General features: G+C 43.7%; 1 protein-coding gene across 3 annotated transcripts in view; it reads left to right on the forward strand.

The window, feature by feature from the left end:
* The first annotated feature begins 1,578 nt into the window (after window positions 1–1,578).
* The window catches only part of SPATS2L (spermatogenesis associated serine rich 2 like), a 164,406-nt gene continuing 144,890 nt past the window's right edge, over window positions 1,579–21,094 (forward strand). The window contains exon 1 of one of the 3 annotated variants that reach the window (XM_045847642.1): window positions 1,579–1,800. The gene's annotated coding sequence lies outside the window, so the exon portion shown is untranslated. The other 2 variants (XM_045847648.1, XM_045847647.1) reach the window with 2 other exon arrangements.

The raw sequence follows: 21,094 nt of genomic DNA on the forward strand, positions 1-21,094 counted from the left end.
TTCTTATGGCTACTACCCACTAACTGGGAAATAGCCCTCAAATGTAAAAGGTCATGTGTGGGCTTCAGAAAACTCTTCCCTGTGAGTTTCCCTGTGAGTCATATCCAGTTCTTGGAAGCGTTTTTCTTTCAGACTTTACGAAGCAAGTTAGATTTGGAATCCTGGCAAGATTATAAATTTATAGGAGAAAGAAAAGAAGACTGAGCTTAGTGTTATTTCCAAAACCCTTCTCAGGAAAGCAATAATTTATTGTTTATTTTGGAATCCTAATTATGGGAGGACACCCCCCAAAATTTAAATTATACTGCCAGAGAGCCTAAAAAGTGTATCAAATTCCAAGTCAAATTGTTACAAGTTACCTTTTCCACCTAAATTAATCAGCAATAGGATGATGTTTATTTTTTATATTTACATATCATATGGCTTCTAGAAGCAAGTTTTCCTATTTGCAGCATAGGCAAGGCCGAATTATGTAGGTTCCAATCCTCCCTCCATCATTTATTGGCTAATTATTAAAAATTTAGGCAAGTTATTTAACCTCTCTGTGCCTCAGTTTCTTTATCTGTAAAAACAGACAAAAGAAGTGCATACCTAAAAGGTTTGAAGGATTAAAGGAAGTTAATTCTTCTAAAGCATTTATGAATGCTCGTTAAATAAATTACATGATCCACACACCCATCCAGTGTAGCAAGAACCACCACCACAAGTCACATAAGAAAATGTATTCCTTTACTTTTAGCCCCTCTATTTCCTATCACGGCTGTGCTTTGTCAACCGGGCCACGCTATGTTAGCAGATTTGAATTTTGCCAGAAAGGAGTTTTTATTTTATTTCAAATTATGATTCTTGAGCATCAGGTGATAACACCATTCTGCTGTACACTCAGGGGCTTCTTCGAGTTTGGAGCATGAGAAACATCAACAACTATGGTCTGATATTTGTAAGGGACTTTGATATCCAAGGAGGCACTCAGAAACAGTTATGGTATTGAAAAAAAACGGAGGCTAAGAACTCATCCTTTAAGGGGGAAAGAAACTGAACTGGAGAGCTGCCTGTATTTCACTCTACTGCCTTTGGAAGAAGAGGTGTGTTATCTAAAGTGCTTCTATCATGAATAATGATTGAGAAACTGCCTTTACTCTCCCGACTACTGTACTCCCAGGCAGAAACCCATGGGCTGATGCCTGTGTGTCGATCTGGAACTTGTTTATTACATACGTTTAGAGCAACCCGTCTGCAGAAGCCCAGTGTGAACGGGCAGCGGAAGGGAGGGGCCAGAACACTCCGGGTTAGCGGGGCTTCTGGGGTCACATCCGAGTCCCAGTACTTTTTCCGTGACTAGTTCTTCACATCATTTCGGAATCCGCTCTCTTTGTTTACATGTGGAGCTTGGCTCAGCCCCAGAAACCATTAGTACCTTCTAAAAGGAAAAGTATCTTGCATCTGTAGACAGTGCGGAGGGGCGGGGGGAGCAAAGTTCATTCTCCTGGCTATGGGAGGATGCCTCTCCTGCAACACGTGTCGATTGAGACAAAAATCTTTCAATAACAGGGGCAGTTTAAGTGAGGTGGAGGTTTGGGGAAAGACGAGGCGGTTGGTGTGGGGCAAACAAGCAAAGTGCGGAAGCTGTACGGGGATTCTTCTAGAAAGTGGGGTGGGAAAGGAGCTAGGGAGGGCGTGTGGAGGGAAGGGATCTGTGTCAGAACGTGCGTGTGAGCGGATACAAAACCCGAGAGGCGTGAGCAGAGCTGTGTGTGCGAGCGGGAGCGAGGGGCGCCGGCTCGGGGTGTGTGCGCCTGGGTGAGTGACACTGAGGGGCGGGCTGGCCGGCGGACCAGCGGGCGGGGGCAGCCTGCGAGGGGCGGGAGTGTCCCTGCGTGGAGCCGGCCGACCTGGAGTTGTGTCAGTGAAGGAATCCAGTCGGGGGCTGAGCAGGCTGCGCCCTCCGCCGCGAGCGCCGGCAGCGCGGGGCGAGCTCCGGACCGCACGCGCGGCCCAGGCAGCGGCTCCTTCTCAGCCCGCCCTCCGCGCCGCTGGGGCCGCCACCTCCGCTGTGCCTCCCCCCGCAGCGACCGCGCCCCCGATCCTGGTCCCCGGCCCAGGACAGAGTGCCGGGCGATCAGCACAGAGGTAAGCCCGGGACCCTGGCCACAGCCGCCTGGGATTCCCTTCCCGCCCTCTGGGGCCGAGTAGGGACACGGGACTCGGACAGACGCGACGGGGCCTGAGCTGCTGCGACGCCGGCTCAGTCCGGGTCGCAGGTTCGGCAGCCTGGGCCGCCCAGCCCCCCGCTGCCTCCTGGGGCGCTGGGTGTGGCCCAGCTCGGTGCCGACGCCGGCCGGCGGCGCGGACCGGACGCGGAGGTCGCCGTCCTTCCTTTCTGTGGCTGACGCGATCCGGCCGGCGGGCAGGCTAGCGGGAGGAGGCTCTAGGTCCGCTGCACGTTTGAGCTCCCTGGGCGAGTGTGTGGCCGCTGTGCTCCGACGTGGACCCGTCGCCCCGGATCTGAATCCGCCGCGGTCCCTCATCTGCCCTCCCCGGCGCGAGCGCCCCCTTCTACTGGCAGAGCGGAGTGCGACCCACCCCCTCCCGCCAGCGGTCAGCTGCCAGCAGAGGAGCTGCGGCCTCAGCAGGACCATCCCGCCGCTGATTGTGGCCCCTGCGCCCCTGGGCGCGGGTGGAAGCGGGATGCATCGGCCCCGTGCCCCCGAACTCGCTGCGATTGTAGGCTGGGTGACAGGAGGAGAAGCGAAGCGACCTGGCCGCGCAGGACGAAGCGGTCGCGTTGCGGTGTCTGGGCGGGTAGACTCGGAGTCCGCAGGCAGAGGCCCGGGCTCGGGATTGTGCAGCGGACCAAGCCTAGGACAGCGGTTGTTTCCGAGGTCCGGGAAGGGTTTGTCGCGCTCTCTCCACCGCTCACTCGCACTCTCCTGCTGGCTTGGCACTCTGCTGATCGCTGGCACTCTGTTCGGTTGTTAGTACTTAATGCACACACAGGAGGTGAAGGGCTGAGACTTTACCTGGACAGGGATGCGACCGAAGCCTCCCATCTACACGAGTGGAGGTTTCCTGTTCTTGGGGGGTTGGTGTGTTTGTGAACTTCATAAGCTTTCAGTTCCCAGCATTCCTGATTTCAGTGGATGCCAAGGTTTTGGAGACCTGACACTGTAATGGTTCTTTTTTGTACAGCATTTTCCTTTGAGTATATTACAGAATCTGTGGCTTGAGAACTAGTGAACTTCAAACACAGCCTCTTTATTTACATAAAATATTCTATAATAGTTTCACATGATTATTTTAAATTCTTAAAAAATGTTTTATTAGGAACTTTTACTCCTTCCTTCACGAGTAAGAAAAAAAAAGACTCTGAAATTTTAGAACCTGTGTAGAAGAAGAGGTTTTATGCCAGTATTTGAAAGAGTCAGGTCGTGAGTGTGACCTTTATGACATCGTTTTAGTTTGTCTTAATGGAATGATTCATGGCCGTTCTGATTATGTTTTCTAGAGGTAAAGATTGCAATATAGCAGAGGGGAAAAGGATAGGAATTCAAAAATTGCTTTATTCAGAAAAAAAGGATATTCAAGTAACAAATCCAGTTATTTTGAAAGATACTCAAAATAAAAACTGAAGTTGCCTTCTGGGTAAAGTATTTCATTGGCCTTATAAAATTGTATCACTTAACCAGAAAGCAGTGTGGATGGGGGCAGTTTTGTCAAATAACTAGTGTTTAAAAATAACTGTATATGATAATATTTGATGGGTCTTTAACTGGAGGAAAAATCAACTTTCGGAATGATTTTCTATTTGGACAAGGCATTTACTGCTGCAGTCTCTAATTAGAGTTTTGGATGAAACTCAAGCTTTGTAAAAACCTATTTTTATGGAGCAGCAGAACAAGAAGCCTGTAAAATTCTGTGTTTTTGTGGTTTCAAACACACACACAGACACACACAAACTAGACTAGCCCCACAGATAATTTGCATAAAAAAATACAATCACCTGAATGCAGAGAATATTTAAAAGGATAGTAAAAACTCAACATCTGGGAAAGGTCTGTATTAATTGGTAATTTTCTTTCTTTAATCCCTGCCTCTGAAAATATTCAATGATTTCCTAGGAACCAACTTAGTTTAATATACTTATTTGGACAGGCAAAAGGATCAATACTCCTTTTGTATTCATTTTGTTTTAGAGAGGCCCCTGATGAAAGTCTTCACGGTCAGTTCTGTGCTCCCACTGATTTTCATGTGGTCCTTGTGGGGGTAGGTACCTATGAGCTATGAAGGTGCTTTGCCATCTCTGAAATGATCAGGGAGAGAAAATGCTTAGGCCACATCATTGCAGTCTTGTAGTGCTGCCAATCAGAAGCACTCATAGGTCAGTTTTGCTGTATAAATAGAAATACTTTTCATCAGAAGTTAATCTTGAGATACAGCTCATTTTTGGTTCTCAGTTTTTCAGTTTCAGTCTCTGATCACAGAACTGTGCTGTCATTAATAATGACTATGGGTTTATGGCTTTTTTGTACTGACTATTGATTTATGTTGAAGGTGCTTAGGTGGTCTTCATTCTACTATTTTTACACAATTTTATTCAGTGTCTTGTGAGGTGAGCTGGGATAGGAACTTGTGGTTTTGTTTGATAAAATGGAAGAAGTCGAGGTTGCTCATGGTAAGATCTAAGCTCCTACCACCTATCTCACGATATGATTAGCATGGGGCAGGTTTGGAATGCATTAAACAGGCACTGCTTACTCACTGCTCCTTAGTACTTCTTTCCTACTCATCTTCCATAGACCTGTTACTATTATTTGACTGTGACAATTGAATCATACGACTGCTATAATTTTTGTAGACAGAACAGTGGCTTTTATAAACATGACGGAGGACATGAGGGCAGAAATAGAATATGATAAAGTGATGGAGTCTGTTTATTGATCTCTGAATGATTATGCATAATTCAGGTGATCAGTTCATTCTCACCATTCTATTTTACCATGTAATCACGCAATTAAATTATTATTTTCATGATACAAACAGTTAATAACCCAGTACACATAGTTATAGAAGGAAAACAAACCTTTTTTTCCTTCCCTTTTTTGAAGTTGTCTGCTGGGAAGGTGTTATTTCCTTGACACATCAGTGGCTAATTTGGAGCTGTGATGCTTGTTATGTAAATAGGCCATATGTTGAATTCCTACAGAAGTTTATGGGTTCCCTGTTGTGGTGCTGGACAGGATCCTCTACTTACCACATCTAAGGAAATTAGTCTGTGAAGATGATTTCTCTTTGCTATTTATATCACTTCTATTACTTTTGTTTAATAGTATATCTAATAAAAAATTCTTCAATGTGAGGGTGTCATCTGTCCTTACGTCATATTAATCTCTAGCGCAGACACAAACTCCGTACTCACTATGCACCTGTTCAACAGACTTCTCACAGTGGATGTCCTGCTGTCAGGCTAAGAGGCCTCCTGCCTGATGACTAATTTTTCATGTTCTCTGCTAAACCTTTTCCTTTCACAACGGGAAGACTTTCCTTTTCTTAATGGCCTTAGCATTCTCTTTATCACCCAGACTTGAGACCTGGGAACCATCCCTGACTCCTCTCCCTTTCATTCCCTCCGTAAAACTAGGCATCCAGTCGGTAACTCTTCCTTTGTGACCGTTTCTCTGAGCCAGCTCCGACTTCCCTTTGATTTCCTTATTTCCCCCCTGATAGCCCAGGCCTGTGGCCATCACGGTGTTCTAGGATCGATACCGTCTCCTACCTCCTGGTCTCGCTGTGATTGAGTGTTCCCCCTGGTGTGCACTTCTGCCACACCGACCTTCCTAAAACTCTTCCTCTTAGTACGCTTCTCCAAGGATTGTCTCACAGGAATCCTGTGTTGGAGTCGGGTTTATCTGATTCTAAGCTAGTGCTCTTTCTACAAGTTAAAATACTTTCCATGTTCCCCAAAATTGCCTTTGGCATGAAGTCTGACCTCTCAGCCTGGTTTAATGTACCTCAGAGTTTTGCCCAAATTTAACTATCCAACTTTATTTTATACTTCTCCTACATGAACCTTTATTCTGACTCATTGGATCCCACTGACTTCGAAGATGACTTTTTACCCTTTTGTTCAAGATCTGCCTTTTAGAGTGCCTTTCCTTTTCCCTCTGACTTAATCACAAGTTCAGGTCTGCCCGCCCTCTTCATGTTACTCTCATGGGCTTCCTCCTCTTCTGCCCTTTTTGTCTGCATCATTTCTTTAGACCATCAGATGCTCTATTATGCTATTGTACTCTTAATTCTTGCTTTCCCAAGTAGATTGCAAGTTCCTTGAGGGCACCGATGTACCTTGTATGCCATGTTTGAATCATTTACTGGCCTTTGGGCCTGGCAAGCACTTGACAAGTATATACGTAGCATCAATCAACCAGAAGAGTTACTTTTTTCTTAGTGATGAGCTTTGATATTGCCAGTGTACTGCTCACCCTTGTGTCCCCCAGAGCCTAGCTTGCAGCTTGACACCTAGTAATGACCTCAGTAAATATTTGTTCACATAGAAATTGATGTTGACATTGGATCAGAGAGACAGACAGGCATTTGAAGGAGACATTTGTCAAGGAGTTTTTCCTATTTCAGTAGTTCTAATCAGTGTCTTTATTCGTCAGCTGTGAGGATTCTGAGGCCTGGCATATTCCTGAGTTGAGATAATGGTGGAAGCTGGTAGTTGTGAGTTAGAATTTAGGAGATTGTTGTTATTTTGATGTGCAGTGATGGGTCCCATTAGTGAGCAAACATAAAAGCATGCTGGTCTTATGCCAGTAGTTTAGGTAAAAAAACAATTAGACAATTGAGTTATTAGTTATAGAAAAGTTCAGCTAATTGGCCCTATAATCCCAGACTGCATTGCAGGGCTATCCAACCTTTTCATTTAAAAACTTCCTTGTTTATATATATACATATATATTATCTGGGGGATCCATCTGAGGATGAAGTTGAGGTAGGGAAGAGATGCCACACCCATTCTCTTGTATTCAGGACAAAATCCAATTATTTAAAGGTAATAATAAGACTAATTTTGTATAATGCACTGTTTCTGCCAAGAAGGAGTTTATAGTCAAGCAGGAGAAATAACACGTATCCCAGAAACAAAGGTCTAAGAGAGCTCAGAAGGGAAAATTTCCTTCTTGGGGGTGGGTGCGGGCTGCCTAAAGTCATAACTGTTTGAGCTGGTTATTGAAAGGATTTGAGTAAGGCTGCAATAGCTGTTATTGGAAATACAAGGGAGGGGGAAGGATGGAAGGGCTGGGGGCAGCGCAGGGCAGGCGTTCCCATGTTTTTTACTCTAACATGGGTAGTGCACCAGGGCTCTCCAGGGCTCTCCTGGTGGTCTGCAGTGTTCGATAATGAAACTTGAAGGATATACAGACACCTGCAATAATTACCTGTGGTGCCAAGTGCTGAACTGACCATGACATAAAGCGCAAAATAAATCTTTTAAGCAGTGTAACCAGTGCATTCCTGGGTAGCATCCAACTTGCTTAGAATGCTCAGAAAGGCCTCTTGCATTATGGAAACACCACTGAGGGCTGAAACTTTCATGGTGATGTAAATAGGGAATGTCTGCCCGAGTGTGCTCCCGCGGAGCCAGCCAGCTATGGGACACTGCCCAGTGTACCCACCAGAGTTTAATAAATCGGTAAACATACTGTTATATAGAACTCCCATTCTGATTTTGTAGAACCACGCCCATGGACTGTAGAACTAGGACCAATGGGCATAAGTTTCAGGGAGACAAATTGAGGATTAGTGTGAAGAAAGTAGCCCTATTATGGATAATGGACTCTACTATTTCATTAGATGATAAGCCCCTCATGACTAAATTCATTGAAGCATAGGCAATGTCTCATTTAAATACATGCATTATCTCCTTTCTTCCTCAAAGCACTGCTTTGAAGTATATACATATGCTAATTATCCCCATTTTACTGAAGAGCAATACTGAAGCCTAGGAGGTTGAGTTAGGAGTTAAGCTGTAGCAAGTCAGTTGGAGCACAGGTGTTAAGCCCAAACAGTTTGAGGGGAGAGATTGAACACGTACCAGATGAAGAAAAGATGCAAACATTGGGTGGCCATTAGGACTTTCAAAGGCCCTTCTTTTTTTTTTTTCAAGATTTATTTATTTATTTTTAGAGAGGGAAGGGAGGGAGAAAGAGAAAGAGAAACACCAATGTGCAGTTGCTGGGGGCTGTGGCCTGCAACCCAGGCATGTGCCCTGGCTGGGAATCGAACCTGCGACACTTTGGTTCGCAGCCCGTGCTCAATCCACTGAGCTACGCCAGCCAGGAAGCTCGAAGGCCCTTCTTAACATAGGACTGGTTCTTCCATTCTCCTTAGGGATCAAGATGCTAAGTGTTGCAAAGCACTAATTCATTACCAGCACACCCAATTCCTAGAAAATCAGAACAAAGTGAAAACAATTGTCATCTTGATAGTCAACACTTACGGATCATCTCACACTTCACATGATCTTGCAAGGTAGGGATTATGTACGCTTTTAAAAAGGGGATGCTGAAGCTAAGGGAAGTCACGTAACTTGATTGAATCTGCAGAGTTGGTGAGTGGCAGATGGGTCTGTTTGGTGTCTGACCCCCACCCCCAGCCCTTTTCTTACGCTACCCTGTGAGGTAATGAATGGTGGCACTGAGAATGTTTACCTATCAGTTCAACACTAGACACCAAGCATTCAGAGAGGCCACTAGCCATGAACAGCTGCTGTGGCTCTCCCAGGTGATGACTCTCACCTGAATGATGTTTAGGTGAAGTTCAAAGGTGTGTGAAAGGATTGGCAATATTCCAAGACTGCAGATCTGGAGCTCCAGAGAGCTAATGACTTCTTTCTACTCTGTTTAGCATTTATTTCATTTTATACATGATACGTAGTATTATTAAAGAAAAAAAATGTCTTTCTTCAGGGTCTCAACCAACCTTTTCTCTCAGTTCATGAGCATGTGTAAGTCTTTCTTATTTTCTTATGAAAACAGAAGACAAGCCAAGCAAAATCCCCTTAGCCCCTGCCTTCTGAGTCTGCTTATGTTCTGTGTCATTCCTGGTCTTAAAAGACAGCCCCTTGAAAGACAGATCCTCATGCAATACCTGCTCCTCCCCTACCTACTCTTTCTCTCCAGCCCTCTAAAATCCTGTTGTCTCATAATGGCCTTCAAACCACCAGACCCATCGTCCAGGATTCTTTTACAATTCTTGACCCGTGTTGGTGTCAATGATCTCTCTCTGCCCCTTGAAAGTTTGCCCACCTGTTTTCTGAGTCATTCCTCTTCTGGTTTTTCCCTGTTGCCCGGTACTGTGTGTTAGACTTCTCTGTATGTTCCTCTCCTCCTCCCAAACCACAGCATCCTCTGGAGTTCACTCTTCAGCCTTCTGCTCACTCTTCACATTTGCCTTGGGGAGACTCACCTACTGTTTTCTTTTGCTACCACCTATATTACATTGACTTCTTAATCTACAGCTCCAACCTTGAGTTCTTCTGATCACTGCTCCAGGTATCTTAAATTCAGCGAGTTCGAAACTCCACTTTCACAGCCAGCACATTCCTCCTGTATTCTCTTAATGAAAGGAACCCACTTCCCCAAGTTTAAAATCTGGAAATTGCTCTAGATACCTTGCTCTTCCCCAATCTCTATGTTTCATTGATCACCAATCCTTGTGGAAAGTATCTTCTCGAACTGCCTTGAGACTGCCCTCACCTCTCCAGACCGTTGCCACCATCACTGTGGTGGTTCAGGCCCTCATCAGCCCTCTTGAGGATTACTGCAATAGCCTTGTAACTGGTCTCTCTGCCATCTGCCTGGCCTGCCTCCAATCCATTCCCCACACTGCTGCCTTTCTAAAAGCAAATTTGATCACTACTCTCTGCTGCTTAAAATCCTTCAGCAGAGTGACTGCTTCTCCAGGATAAAAATCTAAGCTCCCTAGCATGGCACAAAAGCTCCTTTGTGATCTGGGCTCTCCCTTTGGTTATTTATCGAAGTCTTCTCAATGATCCTGGTGCCCACTGTCTACCCCTGCCTACAGCTCCCCTACGAAAGGATGTGGGTCATTACAGGAAAGAAATGAGAGGAGGGACGGGAACATAGAACTGTGCTGACCAGTGCAATGGCCAGTAGCTGGATCTAGCTACTGAGCCCTTGAGATAAGGCTAGTCCAACTGAGATGTGCCATAAATATAAAATACACATGGGTTCAAAGACTTGACATGAATAAAAGAATGTAGTGTATCTCATTAATAAAATTTAATATTGATCACATGCTCAAATAGCAAAATCTTGGATATAGTGGATTAAATAAAATATATTATTAAAATTAAGTCACATGTTTCTTTTTACTTTATTTTTTTAAACATGACTACAAGAATATTTTAAATTACCTGTGTGGCTTACATTAGAGTCCACTAAACAGCATTGTTACAGAACATCTCTTCATTCTCAGGAGATGCATCTTACCAGAGCCAAGCCCATGGGATTTTTGAATGATTAAGTCAGCCCTGCAGGTGTAGAGAAACAGCAATTGCTCAGTGCCTTAAATCCACAGATATAAAGTGCTTTAGATAAGATTCAGAATCAGAGAGACAGATTGTGAAAGCAGCAGCCAGGAGTCACGCACACAATGCTCACAGTACTGAAGTCACGATCGTCTGTCTCCCCAGTCACTGGCAGGAGTGGGAGGCAGGGAGACCGGTGTGCTAGAGGAAGGATTTGAGACACTGGATGAGGGGGTTGCAAGGAAGGGCAAGTGGAGTCGCCTTCCAAGGGAGCCTCCCACCTGTGAGGCACCAGGCAGAGTGCCGAGAGCCACGCCTGTGTCTCTGAAGTCTCCATCCTGCCACTGATCCTTCCCAGTGGGCTGAGTCCCGGCTCCCCCACTGTCTAGCTCTAGGATCCTGAGCAAGTTAATGAAGTAATGGGTCTTGAGCCTCAGTGGTATGTACATCCCACAGCCACTGTGCACCAAACAAAATGACACGCTGAACGACGGAAGTGCTCTGCAGAAGGTAGGTATGCCTTGAGATACTGAGGCTAGTGTTCTGTACATCGGTTGGCCCCAGAGTCTTTGAGGACAGGTATAAGGGCCGTCAGAAAGACCCAAAGGTCCTACAAGATATGCAGAGCTTTACGTTTTCACAGTGGAAAAGCCAACCAGTGATAGGAAATCGGAGCTTATCATTTCGGAGCCGGAGGGAGAATGCTGGAGGTGAAGGGAAGAAACCGTGACTATCAAGAGAAAGGCTGGTTCAGCTGGATCAGATTCCAGTGGAGTCTGATAGGCCGCGTGACTCAGCGCGCTCTCCCTCGGTTGTTTGCGTGCAGTGTTCTGTTGAGCCTTGCGCTTCTGAGAAGAATCCACCCCCCCTGCCCCCAAGCAGTTGTTTTTCTTTGCTTTTACATATTAGGCATTACTTTAAGATTCTGTTAAGGGGAAAGGTTCTTTCCCCTTAACAGAAAAAGTAAAAATATGAAAGACATACATCTATAGAAATGGCCCGAGAAAGTGGTGACCCCCGTGGTATGATTCTTTTCCTCCCACTTGCAGGATGGGGACCAGTTGAGGCCCCATGCAGGAGGCTCCGGCTCCCTTAGTGACTGTCCATCCATCCGACTGATTGTGCAGTTTGCCTTGCCCACACAACCTACCTAGGAAGCCATAACTCAGCCTCATTCTTGGGTAACCAAGTTTTCACCTTGTGCCCCAGGTTCCAATTTGTCTCCCACATTTCCAAGTCCCTGCTTTGAGTTCTTGTTTAGGAATCCCAAATTGCTTTCGGTACGTGTGCCACTATATATCTCCAAGCCTTCTTAAGATAGTAGTCTTGCCTCTGAGCTACAAGGTCTAGGATGAGTCCCTGCTGCTCTCTCCCAGGCTTCTTCAAGCCTACCTGCAATGCACAGGAAACTCAGTTAGTTTAATAGATATTTGTGGAATTGAATAGCTGGCCTGGATACTGGCTGTTCCCTGGTTCTAGACCCCTGACACCAGACACTGCCTGCTCATTGGCTGCCCACACAACAGTCTCTAGATCCCGTTTGTGCCTTTGTGCTGTATGTGCAACTTGGGAGGGAAAGGGGAAGGCAAGAATAGGGCTGACATGTTTCTAAACTGTGATCCATCCACTTCTCTGTCTCCTGTGGGAAGGCTAGTCTTACGCGTGGATAAAAAAGGTGCCTACCTTTATGATGTGATTTCAGAATCTATACTATTCAAAAGGGCACCTCAAATATCAACTGTTTCACTTTTCCACTCTCTAATATGGGAAAGCTTATGTTACAAAATTCTGGTCCTTTTCCTAATACCAGCACAGTTTAGAAGAAAAAGAGGACAAATTTGGTACTTAAATGACAGTTTCTGACTCGTAATTGGCTGGCTTGTATGAACTTGAGCAAATTATTTAATCTTCCTGAACCTCAGTTTTGTTCATGTATGATATGAAGCTAACACCTACTTGTTTTGTTACGATTCTGTTATGACTGAATAAAACAAGATGGAAAGTGCCCAGCAGCAGAGCCTAAGCTGCAAATGCTATGGAAGTGGTAACTTAGACACGAGCTCCTTGGAATGAATAATTTTCTAGCCCCTTCCCTGAGACTGATAAGGAAGAAAATAAGGAATCTGGGCTAAGGGGCCCAGGTTTTACCCATCGAAGGGTAAAAAGGACCAGAAAGAAGTTGCCTTCACATTTTGCTTAAGGCCCATCTTGTCTGGTGGTTTGCATTCGTGAAAATACTCATCTGGGATTATGAATACAGCATGAGGCCATGGAACAAAGGCATGTTTACATCTTCTGCCAGGATAACGTAAGACTAAACAAAGCAAGTTTTTGAATCTCTGAATAGTCAGGTACACTGCCATCAAAATAAACTTTTATTCCTATTCTTTGCTGACAAATTACAAAAAAAAGGAAGCCACTGAAATAACCTGAAAAGGAAGATTCAGATACAAATTAGACATGGGGAACAGATTTCACACTTATTTTGTGGGAGCCATTCTTTCTCTAACTGTGGGTGTTTGGGAAGTTCTTTTGTTGTAGCTTTTGTTGCTTACAAGAAGAGGGAGAGAGCTTTAGTACACTAAGGAAGAATGGTTTTGATTGGAGGCAATATTGTTCTCAGTGTGTGCTGACTTTCATATATTACAGTGATTGCTAATGCATGACGGAGAAAACCCATTTATTGAAGTGCCATAAACAGCGGCAAGATGTCTGATCTGACATCCTGCCACTTCTGATCAACACGTATTTTTCAGAGGAATGTGGGCAGTCCTATAATTTATAAAAGGGAAAGTGGAAGGTGTTATGCTGGCAGCTGTGACTGCTAATGTCCTGATCCGGAAGGTCTTTGTCCTTCCTCATTTACGTCCCCCGTGAAGTCTGAATGGTGGACTGGATTCAGCTCCTGCGCTGGCTGCCAGGGACTTCCCCCGCTGTAATACCATAGCCTGGGTGCAGGGCCATATTAAAATTGTGACCACGCAAGGAGAAAATGTAAATTTACTGCCTCAAAAATTAAAAATAAAAGCATTAAAAAGATTATTTAGTGCTGGTTTGTGGCACTGAATATATAAGCTCAATTTATTGTTCTGCTAGTCCCAGAGCAAGAACTGCTTCAGCAGTAATGGATGGTATCAACTAAGGTTACCACGGCAACGTTAATTTATAATTTTCAAACTTTTGTAGAATTTCACTTCTGGACTCTTCTGGATTGCATTTCAATTTACAGCTATTTCTCATTTATTAAGGCAAGGCATATTCAGAAACTGTTTACAGAGATGTACTAGGAGTGTCTTCATGAAAGTTACTGGTGTGAAATCAGACGCACAGAGTGTGGGCATTGGAGAGGGACAGTGGGTACCGTGGTCTAAGATTGCCCCCTAAGTGCAGGAATCCCTTCCACTGCATCCCAGTAAGCCAGCTGCCATTTGAACTCTGCCAGGAACCAGGAGTTCCTAATTTTGTGATGCTGAGCAATTCTGCTGACAGTAGTCTGTAGGACTCCTAGATCTTAAGCCCCTTTCGATGGGGACCTTGTCGCATTTGTGGTTGGACCAATACTCATTATCAAGGACAGGAGGACAACAATTTTGAAATCTGCTTTCCTGCAGCTTCCTTGTTTTTTTCTTCCATCACCCTTTGGGGAGCCATAGAATAGGCACGCACCTTCTCTGTGGAGGCTCTCCGCTCACCTGATCATAGCTATGGCGATCCTACTCTAAGTCTTCTCTTCTCAGACCTTCACGGTCCCGGTTCTTTCAACGGATCTTCCACCGGGCCTGTTAACACTCCCGGTCACTCACCACCCTGCCCGTGCCGTTTTAAAAGTGAGGCAACCTGAGTGCAACTCCTGAGTTCTCCAAGTGGTAGAAAACCAAGGGCCGCTGTTAGCTCCGTCAGTCAGGGTACCCTTCTTTTATTCATCCAGTCGAATATTATGTTGGCCTCCATTCTGGTCAAGGACAGCACATTGTTAGTTTATATCCAAAAGCAAATAAAATCTCCAAGTCTTTTTCTTACCAGCTGCTACAAAGCCAAATCTCCCTTGTTCTGTCCTTGTGCAATTAATCTTGTGAACCTTATTCTTGTTAGTTTTGTCTCTTTTTGTCAAATCATTTTTCCTATCAAGGCATTTTTGAATTCTAATTTTTAAAAATTCAATTCACAGTTACACATTTGAGAATGGTACTTTCTCTGTTGTTGGTAAAATGTTGTTCACAACAGAGGCCAAAGACAAAGCCCTCTGACTTTCTAGAGGCGACTTCTTAACATCAATATATGAATTTTGTTAGTTTTTTTAAACTAGTTCAATAATCCTTTACTTGTGTTTATTTTCTTGTCTCCAGGTTGTCTAAGAGGACGTAGTCATGAAAGATTTGATCACATGCCTTAGTTCATAGATAGTGAGCAGGCTGACAGCTGTTGGGGGTGGGGAGGGGAGGGCCGGGTGGGAGGGTAGAGGGATTGAGCAACAAGGGAAAAAAGATTAAAAAAAACTCATGGACGTGGCAACAGTGTGATGATTGCCTGCTGCAGGGAGTGGGGGAGGTGGAGGAGGGTGTAGACGGGGTAAATGGTGGTGGCCGGAGACTTGGCTTGGGGTGGGGGACGCACGATACAGTGTCCAGATGATGTGTTGTTGAGCTCTGCGCCTGAAGCCTGTATAATTTTCTTAAATAGTGTCAATAAAAAGGAAAACAAAAAGTCTTAGTAAAGCTATCATTGTTGATATGCTTATTGCCAATCATAGATCCTCTACCATGATGTGAAATGAGATGAATTTGGAGTTACTTAGATTGCATTAATCTTTGCTTTAACACATTTACTGAAAAGCATATCTAAATAACCTGGTTTTTAATTTATTTAAAAATATTTTTCTGAAATAAATCCATATCTCACTTACCATCACAACCCACATGAACTTGTTTGGCTCAAAGGAACCACTTTTCGTACATCACTCAGTTCTCTGTGCGGAACCGTTGCTCTGAAAACGAACGGGTGCCGTAACAGGAGACCGCTCCGCCGGTGTCACCCCAACCGGTCATTACGTTCACGCCCCCGGGACAGGCGGTGATCAGGCTGAGGCCCGTCCAAACAGTGCGCTGGCGTCTATGTAAATAGCTCCGTGACAGTATCACTAACGTGACCGTGACAGAGAATGTGCTGATGGCATCATGCCACTAACGGACGAATGTTTTCTCTAAACGGAAAATTCTGTATTATTTGAAAAGAACATTTTTTCCCTTCACACAAATTATTTGATTTTTTATGTTACTATCAAATGTCTGTCAGACATACATATGGTGCTTTTTGTACTATATTTTATTGTATTCATGTACAAAATAGGTTATATATATTTTTTATATATATAGGTATATATAGGTATATATATTTTTTATATATATAGGTATATATAGGTATATATATATAGGTATATATATATAGGTTATACATAGGTATATATATATTTTTTTTACTTTGGACCCAATGGAAAAAATAACAGAATAGTAGCACCGAAGAATTTAAATCTATAAAAACACTAATATTTGTGCAATACTGTATATTTCACAAAGTACTCTTACACATTTTCTTCTTTGAAAACAAAATTTTCCAGTTGTAAAAGTAATGCACACTCATTGAATTTGGGAAAGATACTGAAAAGGATAAAAATAATTAAAAGTCAGCTAGACTTTCACCACCCAGAGACCATCATTGTCAGCATCTGGTGCATATTCCTTCTGGATATGCATGTATGTGTCTGTAAGTGTGTGTGTGTCCGCTTGTGTGTGTTTGAACTGGCTTCACAGTGGACATAGGACATCTGTACTGAAGAATCAGTGTCATAGCAGTTAGAAGTGCTTTGCAGTCAAACACTTTGAGATTCCAGTCCTGTGTATGCTACTGATACAGTGACTGTAAATCACTTAAATGGTCAAAACTTCGGTTTCTACTTCTGTGAAATGGTGATGATACCAGTATGCATCTAGTAGGGTTATTGTAAGAATAAGATTATGCAGGCAAAGTGCATAGCATGCTGCATGGCTCAGAGTAAGTGCTCAGTAAATGCGAGTTCCTATTAACATGTGGGTTTTCTTGTCTGTTTTCCTCACTCAAATTCTAGGGTAGCAATTTCCCTTGTTATAAAATACTATTTGAAAAATATTTGGAATGACTGCATACATTTCAGTGTATGACTGTACCCTAATGTAATTTCCCTGTGCTTACACCATTTCCAGTTCCTTGCTATCATAAAGAGCACCACAGTTAATATCCTTTACATTATTTTTTGTACATAGACAACAGATTGGAAATGAACTACTAATGGCATTTTGTAGAGAAGCAGAAAAAAACATACAATTCTTTAGTGTCTACTAATGTGCCAGGGTATTTGGTAGGTTTTTTACAGCAGAATTCTCATTTAATTCTTCCACAACTCTGGTGAGGTAAATCTGTTACCCCAATTTTTCAGATGTAAACAGCTCTGAGGAGAGAGAAGCAGATTGCCCAGGGTCACAGGTAGTGGCGGCAGAAATGGCATTTGAAGCCAGCTGTCTGCTTTCAGAGCCTATGCTTTTCCACTCTGGCACGCAGTCCATGCCTATCTTCTTAAGGCTGGAGGAATGAATAGTTACCGTTGTCCTTTTTACAGAAATGTCACTTGGTGCCACCTGAAAGATAGGACACTTGGCTGGAACTCACGGCTTACTCAGTATAGTACCTCTTGTGTGCGTATGTTCTTGTATGTTTTGGAATGGAGCTTCATTAAAATAAGGTGTTAACCAAAGGAAATAAAACACAATGAAAGCAAACCTCAGGGAAGAAAATATTTATGTAGTCAATCGTACAAAAGTCATCATTGTTTCAGTTGTATGAACTGAGCCAGAATTACTTATCTCCCTAGGAATTAGAGAATTGCACATAAATCAATATAGAAATTAAACAGTAATAACAGCCAGAGTAAATTGACACTGTCGAAAGGAATTGTAAGTTTCACTACTTTTATGTTAGGGGTCCAAAGGAAAAATCTTCAGCCTAAGCTGTAAGATGATGATACACCAGTGAAGAGCTGTAATAATTGCTATAGGTCCAAGTATAGGTATAAGGGAGACATGAAGTGCACTGGGAGTAACGCCTAAAGAATTGTTGGGTGAATTGACAGGTTGTCTTTAAAAAGTCAGCCATTCAGAGCATTTATCTCGGCAGCTCTCAAATCTGACTTACAGCATTCAGTATGGCAATCAATTTTGTAGGAAAAGTGAATAATTAATATGCAGATGATGAGACAGGTATGGCCCATTAGTACATAACGCACAGTTTCTTTGAACAAGGAACAGTTGAGGGTGTGTCTTTGAACAGGGTGGTCCTGGTTCGTCATTTTATAGGCTTTAGTTCTTAGTAAAAATGAAAGAAAAAAACATTAGTGCGGTCCTGACCAGTGTGGCTCAGTTGGTTGGGCAACAGACTGCAAAGCAAATGACCACCAGTTCAATGTCAGTCAGGGCACATGCCTGGGTTGCGGGTTTGGTCCTGGGGCATGTGCAAGAGGAATCGATGTTTCTCTCCCACATCAATTTTTTTCTTCCTCTCTCCCTCCCTTCCCCTCTCTCTAAAAATAAATAAATAAAATCTTTTTTTAAAAAAAGCCCAGTATGTAATATTCCATATCCAAGAGGTACTCTGTTGCACAGTTTCTAACCAACTGTTGTCTAGTCAGGAAAGCTATCTTTGGTTACTAAGTCCTCGAATTTTTATAGCCCTTCAGCTTATGCATTCTTGCCTTCGAATTGTTCTAGTTTTCTTCAGTCATTTCTAGCCACTTCAGTTCTTGCAAGGGAGGGACAGTGTCATTCATAGCCCAATAACTAAAAAACGTTTTGGATCTTGGTAGAACATGACCACCAGCTTGCCCTGTTGAGAGTATGTCCCCATGGTGGTGTTGCAGGTGGGGAGGGCTCCCCAGGTTAAATTTGGACTCTCCACACAACTAGTGAGTAATTAGAGCTGCAGCAGACAATTGGATACGAGATGGGATTCCAGATGTGGCCCCATTGCTTAGTGGAATGCTAGGCAGAGTGCTTTGCTGTCTGAGCTGCGCTCCCTCAGCTCCCGCGTGGAGCTGACAATGACGCCTGCATAGTCAGAGGTCACGTGGAGGATTGAGTATGTGGAGCAAACCACTTGGCTAACTCAGAAGTGCTTTTATGATTCGTTTTTAATTAATGTGCTTTTATGATCAGTTATTAATGAATGGCCACAGGTTATCCCTCTTGAGGAGAAGCCGATTTACCATTTAAAATATTGTCAAATGAATAATGGGAATACTTGTAAAATATATGTGAAACTACACCACTCCTCGGGCTAACCTCGCCAGGCTCTCCTAACTCTTTGCTTATACTTTATCCAGAGATAATAGGGCCAGTGCCTTCTCTGCCCTGTCTCTGGAGACCCCTGGCGAGCTAGAAGCCTCTCACAGCTCACTCCCATGGCTGTTCCTCTGGTGAGGGCAGGGGCCCCTTGGCAGGAACAGGTGGTTCTTCTGAACACAGTCAGGACCTTTATAACACTAGGCATTATGTTGTTCTGAGACAGAAGCAAAACTTGTGTATTTGATGCATTATTGTAGCTTCCAATAAAAAAGATTCCCAAGAAAGACTATCAAGTAGAAAAACATATTTTCAAAAGTTTGAATTACAAAAATTTAAAGGAGACTCTTTGGTTATTAAAGTGATCATGTTGCTGGAGGGGAGGTGGAAAAAGGACCAGAAGTTAGGGATTTCCACACCAGATGGCAACCAGGAAAACTTTTCGGAAGTCCCTCTTGGTTCCCCCCCACCAGGCCTGGCTGCATCACTAAGGGCTCAGAAACCGCCTCTGAGCCTGGCTGTGGCACAGTAACTCCCCTGCCTGGGGCCGCACACGCTCCCTTCCCCTGGGCTGCTATGGGCCAACCTCCCCACCTTTTACTGTCTTCCACGCAGTTATTGTCTCTCAATCTGAAGAGCAGGACAGAATTTGCTCTTTGTCACCCTAGCTTGGGCTATGCTATAGTACCCTTCTGAAGGTGTTTCACTTAGTTAATGATTGAAATGTCTCTTCAGCGTTTCCCAGAGATGGGAGTACGTGAGCTGGGTGCTGGACATGTTAGACAAGCCTCCGTGATCACTCAGCAATAAGAGCCAACAGAAGACCAGCGGGCCCCTAGACTCCTTGAGAATGCTGGTTGGGAGAGGAGGCTAAATCTCATTTTGAATCATTTTCTAAAATTTATACCTCCTACCCTGGAAGCTATTCTGAATTTCCCTCATTTGCTCTGGTACCACATTTCATTCAGCTCATTTCTTCATCAACTATTTCTTGAGGCTCTGCTCTGTACTAGGCACTGTGGGAGGAGCAAAGAGTAATCAGACAGTGAAAAGGAGAGGACATTACATACCTTCAACAGAAAGCGAGATACACCTCCAGAGCTGGGAGGAGGGAGATGTTAAATTTGTAATGATTTTTTGCTGTACTTTTTACAATAAACAGTACTACATAAAAATCTATACCAGTATTCATTTATGTAGCAAATCCCTTTATAATGAAAATTCCTGTTATCTATGATTCGGGCAAGCATCATTAGAACACAATTCCAATACAAAAGACTGGACAGTCCCTTGGAGTGAGCTAAAATGGGATTTGACCTATATATCAAGCTTTTCATGGTTTTGATACTTTTCATTTCGATATGTCAACAAATGCCTGGCTTGATATTAAAGGCAGTTAAATCAATATTTCTTGCTGTAGTCAAGTTACAGCAACATACAACCAAGGGCAACTTATCCCCGGCAGCCATGTTTCGTTGAGTACATATATTGTATCTCAAACCTCAGTGACTGAACTACCTTTGGCTGAATAGGGTGAGAATATAAACATAACTGCCATAAAAAAAAGAAAGAAAAGTCAGAGAATCCATAATTTGTCCCTCACCCCTCATTTAAGCAATCTTGTAATTTACTTTGCATGGGAAAGATCTCCATCGTGGTGGCTGTGCTCCCAGGGTCTGCTTTAATCCCCCTTCTGACTCCCGTCCCGGCCGAGGATGTGTGAGCATCCAGCAGCATAGTGGCTGGCACAAGGGAATCCAGGTGTCTCAACTGCGGGCATCTAATAACTGTGATGGAAAGGAGAATGGGGTAGAGCCTATTCCCACTTCCTCTTTTGCTGAACTTTTGACTGTTAGAAGATTTCTGAAAGTCACCTGTCAAAACCTCATTTGTTTCTATAAACAAATGACCTGAAACATCAATTTATAAACACCATGGAATTTACTGTTACCAGAAAAGCCTAACTTCTCTTCCCTGTGTACTGTGAATGGAAGAGGGATTATCATGTTTTGGGCCCCTACTCTGTGCTAAGCACTTACAGTATCTTGCCTCTAATAGGCGAAATGATGCTTAAAGGCCTGTGCTGTTATTTCTGTCTTACGTGTGACCTGGGCCGCTGAGTCCCTTATGTGAAGGTACCAAGCTGCAAAGGGTACAGGCTGCGGTTTGAACCCAAGTTTGT

The sequence above is a fragment of the Phyllostomus hastatus genome, unplaced genomic scaffold, assembly GCF_019186645.2.
Source record: "Phyllostomus hastatus isolate PE091 unplaced genomic scaffold, TTU_PhHast_1.1 phas_contig_57, whole genome shotgun sequence".
In the NCBI taxonomy this organism is placed as follows: Eukaryota; Metazoa; Chordata; class Mammalia; order Chiroptera; family Phyllostomidae; genus Phyllostomus; species Phyllostomus hastatus.